We start from the raw sequence: 6,683 nt of genomic DNA, 5'->3' as shown, positions 1-6,683 counted from the left end.
GGGTCAAAACGGAAGTAGCTGGAGTCAGTGCTGCTCCTGGGTGGTGGAAGGTCATGTTTGAACCCTGTAGGTCCAACCACCCTGCCTGTTCCCCAAAGCTACCTTCCTCACATTAGAGGAAAAAAGAGAACGCAGAGTGAGAGGCGGAGAGAGAAAGAGGCCTCTGTCTGTGTGCATTTTCTGATTAGTATTTATGCATTTCTTTCCCAAGCTCTAGGAACTTTGAGTGCCCTGTAAGCATTATGGTAATTTCTTAGTGATGACAGTTCTGTTAGCATCTTACACAGCTCACAGCTTTTCTGCAGACAGCCTCGTTTATCTTCATGGGCTTTTATTATAAAAGGTATTTACATATTCTACATATTTACAATTCTTTCCCACCCCCAAAACCAACAAAATTTCCCTGCGCATTGCTCATGAATTTCTTATGAACTAAAGACACCGAAATATTCGCTGTCCTCCCCTTGCTTGTTTTACAGTCCTTTATTTTTTTGTTGTTGTTGTGTAATTTACCCTCTGATTAGTCTTCCCCAGGCTCATTTACACATCCATAGGCCTCATCATTTTTGCTGTTCTAAGGCATCTTTATCACTTCAAATCAGGAGCACGTGCTCCTGGCCTTCTTTTAGCTCAATCTCCTAAAATGCTGTAGGAGTTTCTTTAACTCAGTGTCATTCCTGCTGGGTGCCCGGCCCGTGCTTAGGGCCTGGACCCTGCAGGTGGATTTGCAGTGTGTTCTTGGAGTAGGGAGTCTGTGGACTGGGACGGGGTGGGGTGGGGGGACAGACAGGCACACATAGAAACAATGGCTGCATGTTGGGGATAAAGGCCAGTCAGAGAATGTGGCTTCTTAGTGAGTTCCACTGCCCAATCAGCCCTGGAACCCGAGAGCAAGTCCTGACCACCCTCACTGTTCTATTCCTTATCTGAAAAAAAGGGGCCCCTGAGTGGCCCAGTTGGTTGAGCGTCTGACTTCGGCTCAGGTCATGATCTCACAGATTGTGAGTTCAAGCCCTACATTGCGCTCTCTGCTGTCAGCACGGAGCCTGGAGCCTGCTTCGGAATCTGTGTCTGCCCCTCCCCAGCTCATGCCCTCTCTCTCGCTCTCCCTCTGTCAAAAATAAATAAACATTAATTATTTTTTAATTTTTCTAAAAAAACTAATAAAGGAGAGGGTAGTGTTTTAGGCTGAATTGCACCCCCGGCCAAGTTCATATATCAAAGTCCTAACACCCAGTACTTCAGAATGTGGCCGTGTTTGAAGAGTCGACCGAGAAAAGAGGCAGAACTGAAATAAAACGAAAGCATTTATTTGGGGGTCCCAGAATTGCATTTTGGGGGGGGGCACAGATTCGGGTAGCAGCCCAAATTGTGTCCCATGAGGAACACAAGTCAGGTTTCTGAAGACACAAGGGAATGTTTGTGTATGTTGTTCACAAATAGTTTTGATTGGTGTTAGTGGCAGAAAGCCAGTGGTGGCTGGACATCATTGGTCACCAAGGATGCCACCAAGCAGAAGTCCATTCCTGTGGCAACTACAGGTGTTCGTGCAGAGTCCCTGGAACATTTGTGGTTTGGCCCAGTTCAGAAGTTCTACCCAATGAGGATGTACTCGAGGACCACCTCCCTAATAGTCCCCTGGCTCCCTTGTAAAACTGCTTGATGTAAGCGACTCCATTTCATTTCACCTTTCACAGGAGATAGGATCTGAAAAGAGGTAATTAAGTTAAAATGAGATCACTAGGGTGGGCCCTGATCCAATAGGACTGGTGTCCTTTTCTTTTTTAATGTTTACGTATTTATTTAGAGAGAGAGAGCAGGGGAGGGGCAGAGAGAGAGGGAAAGAGAGAATCCCAAGCAGGCTCCATGCTGCCAGCACAGAGCCCCACACGGGGCTCCATCTCGCCAACCACAAGATCATGACCTGAGCCAAAATCGAGACGGATGCTCAACCGACTGAGCCACCCAGGCGCCCCCATGACTGGTGTCCTTCTAAGAAGAGGAGATGGGGACACACAAACACAACACACACAGAGGGAAGATCACGTGAAGACACAGCGAAGAAAGACGACAGCCATCTAGGAGCCAAAGAGGGAGGCCTTGGAAGAAACCAGCCCTGTCTGCACCTTCACCTTGGACTTCCGGCCTCCAGAATCCTAGAAAAGGGACGTCTATTGTTGAAGCCCTGCAGTCTGGGCTACATTGTTACGGAAGCCCCGGCAAACTCATGCAGGGAGTGATTATACTACCTGCCGACCAAACAGGAGTATATGGCAAAGGAGAGACTAGTGTGGAAAGTGCCTTGTAAACTATGGTGTGCCATAAAGCCACCGTGGAGTTTTATAACTTTCGCTATTGTCTGGGACCTTCAAGGTCACTGTGTAGACATCTGTTGTTTTCACCTGTGCAGGGCTCATCCCCCTCCTTCTAGGGTCAGCACCCCAGTTATTTGGGGAGTGACCCACCTCCCTCCCCTGGGGCATGTATTATACTCAGAGGGCCGACCATGCTGCCCCCTTTCCAGAAATAGGGAGGTGACCCCAGGCTGCCACTCGGCGTAACCCATCCTCCTGACCGCACCGACTGGGTCTGGGATGGTACGTGATCCCAGTTGGCCATGTTCGGTCCTGGGAGCTGTGCTGGACTGGGGTCGCCAGATAAAATACGGGGTGCTTAGTGACATTTGACTTTCACATCGACAAGGAATCATTCTTTTAGTATGAGTATGTCCCAAATCTTTGCAAAGTCTGGTAACCCAGACTGCTTCCCTTTTTTTTTTTTGCTGACTGTGTTGAGCTGACCACATATATGCCAAAGCTTCCAGCAGAAAGCCTTTCTGAGGGTGAAATCATGTAGAGGAATCCGAGGTCAGAGACAAAGAAGGCAGGTACCAGAGGACATCACTTGAGGCTCTAGAACCAGCCACGTTCAACGCTGGGGGCTGCCGCGCCCCCCCTTCAGTTTTGTGAGCCAGCAGAGTCCCCTCTTTCTACGTACGCCTGTGCGAGTTGGGCTTTCGTCACCCATGACCGCAGAACGATGGCTTGTAAAACCATGAATCAGTACTTAGACCTATGCTTGAAATCCTGTGTTTTGCAAAGACAGGGAAGAGAAGGCTTAGCCTGAAAAGTCATGAGAAATAAGTTTTTTTCTCAAAGTATATTTATTTATTTTGAGAGGGAAAGATAGCATGAGTGGGGGAGGGCCAGAGAGCAATGGAGAGAGAGAGAGAATCCCAAGCAAGTTCCGTGCTGTCAGCGCAGAGCCCAGCTCGAGGCTCAGTCTCGTGAACCATGAGGTCATGACCTGAGCCAGAATCAAAAGTCGGACGCTCAACTGACCGAGCCACCCAGGCGCCCCAAGAAATAAGTTTGAAAGAATCCAGTATCCCAGAGAGGTCTGCCTGAGGAGTCACTTCGTCTCCCTTTCTAACTGCAGCGTTACAGTACGGTCGAGATGATGCCACGTGGGTGGGGGCAGGGGCCTGTCACGGTGGCTTCTGCAGAAGGGGCGGCTCGACAGGCCTCCATTCTGCCGGGCTGTCCCCCAGCTGCCAGAGCCGTGACAGCATCAGGAAAGCAGCGGGAGCCACCGGTGCCTGGGCAGCACGTGGATACCTGTCCCCGGAAGACTTGGAAACAGAGGTGCTCGCTTGTGCTCTGCAAGTGGGATTATAAATTCAGTAACTTGAATTTTTTGACGGAGCAGAGACCGGCAGACTCAACACGGACAGACGTAGCCGGCCTCCCGGGGCCACGGGGTTGACGGGCAGCTGATGAGGCCTTGAGCGTGTCTAAAAAAGAGTGTCAGCAGAGGGGGCTTGGTGGCCGTGAAAACCCAGAGTCCTGTCCATCCAGTGGGCCAGGGTAGGCCCAGCTCACACCAGCTCAGGCCGGAGAGGGGCTTTCCTCCGCCGGACGGGGACACTCAAGGTTTCCCGTCAAACGTCCTCGCGCAGGCTGATGTCGACCGAGAGGCACCTCACAAGCTCCGTTCCTCTCTGTGCTGTGATTCTAGAGTTCTGGAGAGTGTGGCCTCACACCCACCTCGCCTGCAGAGCGGAAACCGAGCTGACCTGCTGGCCCCAGCCATCTCGCCCGCTTCTGAGTGCAGCTGAGGAGGCACCGTTCTTCTCTCTTACAGACTCACTTACCTTGTACCCATCCCCCTTACCTGTCCTGTCATCAGCCACTCAGGGGTGGGGTGGAGCAGGAGAGACTGAGTCCGCGGCAGGGTCATCGTCGGTGAGTGTCCTGAACGCGGGTGTTGGTGATGCCCGCTGGATGTCGTGTGTGGGGGCAGAGATGACAGGGGCTAAGAATCCTGCCTGTGCCAGATCCTGTCCCATCCACCTTTCTCCATCCACCGCACTGGATCTCCACCCTTCTGTCCAGTCTGCTGATTCTGTCTGTGTGAGGGAAGCGTTGCTGTTGGCAGGGGTTGGGGCGGGGAGGTGGGGTCAGGAAAGGACAATGGAGGGATTCCTCCCCCAGCTCTAAAGACTGCACCTAAGGTCTCTGAAATCAGACGTGTACCTCACCGGGGCAAGGATTGATTTGCTTTTGCAAAACCCACCTGGTCTCCATAAGGGACTGGGTTTCTGATGAGGGAGCGTGTGGCAAGCGGAGGGCAGAGGACAGGCTAACAGCACCCCCTCCCTCCAGGCGGGATCTGTGTGATATTCCTGGGACACGCCTGCCTACCCGAGAACAAAGGAACGGGGTTTAAGTGCTGGCCGTGGTGATGTGGGAAACTAAGGTAAATGAAAAATTCAATTCCCTTATTGCCTGCCGCCCACTGACAAGTCCTTGAAACGGGCAGAGTGACCGTCCTCCAGGAGCTCAGCTGCCTCGATGACGACACTTTGCTGGGGGCAAAGAGAGAACCTGAGCTTAATATTATCCCAACCTCGAGGATTCTGCAAGTCAATTTCCTTTATCTCAGCTGCCCCAAGATATATGCTGGCAATCATACTCTAAGCTTATGGCCCCCTGATATGCATCTGAAGGGTCTCATGACTGGGGTTTTATTAGATGGTAATAAATGGTGTTTCCTTAGCAACAGCTAGCCCCTCAAGGTCCTGGAAACCTTGCTTCCAAAATTCCTTAGAGACTTATGGTGTCCCTGCCCCCCTCCCAACCTGAGGGTATGTAACCAGTCTCTCCTCACAACCCCAGGGCAGCTCTTCCTGACCACGGGTCCTGTCCCTGGGCTTTAATAAAATCACCATTTTGCACCAAAGACATCTTTTTCAAGAGTTTTTTCTTGGCCATCGGCTCTGGACCACCCCACCATCACCCCAAAACTTCGTTATTTCTACTACCGGCAAGACTCAGACCACGTTATGAAAGCCTTAAAGCCCACCCATACTGATTGACAGTGAAAGTCACCTGCCTCGAATAATGTTCCTCAAAATTCCGGATGTTCCCATTATACCCACGGAGGGAGAATGTGGACAGTTCAACGTAGCGTCGACGTATATTTCTATCCATCGCTCGGCTCCCTAGCAGCGTGCTGATTTCATACATTCACTAAATATTTATTCAGGCCCTCCTCTGCATCAGCCACCATGCTGGTAACCGAGGACGTGACTGTGAACAGAAGCGATGGGTCCTTGCCTCTTGGCGTTTGCAGACTGAGCGATAATCACAGCAACAGGCCGGTGATCACAGCAGGGAGGGGCGGGCAAGGAGGACTGCAGTAGGGACGTGTGAAACAGGGGAATCGGACTTTTTCCAAAGGCTTCTAGAAACTTCCTGGAGAGGGCACTGAGAGATGAAGGGTGAGTGCAGATGAGGGAGGTATGGGGCAGGGCTTCATGCAGACCACGGGGCAGGCCACAAGGCCCCGAATTGGGAAGCGAAGGCCGGGGCCCCGGTGTGAGTGGAGAAAAGTGCAGGTCAAGGAGCTTGGTTTTATCCTGAGTACAATGGAGAGCTGAGCTGGGGTGGCGAGGAGGGAGGCGTGGGCAGGCCAAGGCTGAGAGAGCCCAGAGGAGGCTCAGGGACTGGCCAGCAGGTGCTTGCAGCAGACCAGCCCACACATGATGCTGGCTGGGACTGGGAGGGGGGGGCAGTGGCCACGGGGAGAAAAGCCCGCTGGAGCAACACTGAGGACAGAAAGCCAACGGGGAATAGCACACGAGAGTCCGCTCTCCGCGTGATGGCCCATTAAGTGTTTGGGTCTGCGTGCTTGAGGCCTGACTATGGCAGGCCGGTGAGCTCCGGGAGGACTCCGAGACCTCTTGACACCTGCCCACGATGGGATCCCTCCCCTACATGGCCTTGGCTCTGTTCAGATTCCCTGGTGGGTCGTTCGTTGCCTGGCCTCAGTTGGACTTCCCTCGTCCTCTGGTGGGAACCAGGGGTCCTTTCTCCTGCATCTCCTTACACTCGGCTTTTATTGCTTTCCCAGCGCATCTTGGTTTTTCCCTTGTGCTGGTTGATCTGTGTGTGAGTGTGCTGTTCCTGTTCCTGGACTATCCCACGAACGGTCACTTATTTCCATCTCTCTCGTGGGGGTACCTGGCATACTTGGATACAGGGCCTGCTTGCTTGCCTCTCAGCCGTTCTCAATACCACAAAGAGTTACTACCCCTACCCTTGACTTTTGGAGCCTCATTCCGTGAAGGTGGGAATAGTACTTGGAGGTGGGAAAGGTGAAGTGACTTTGGAACCCTCTTC

The sequence above is a fragment of the Panthera uncia genome, chromosome E1 (genome assembly GCF_023721935.1).
Source record: "Panthera uncia isolate 11264 chromosome E1, Puncia_PCG_1.0, whole genome shotgun sequence".
Lineage (NCBI taxonomy): Eukaryota > Metazoa > Chordata > Mammalia > Carnivora > Felidae > Panthera > Panthera uncia.
This window is presented reverse-complemented; position numbering follows the sequence as displayed.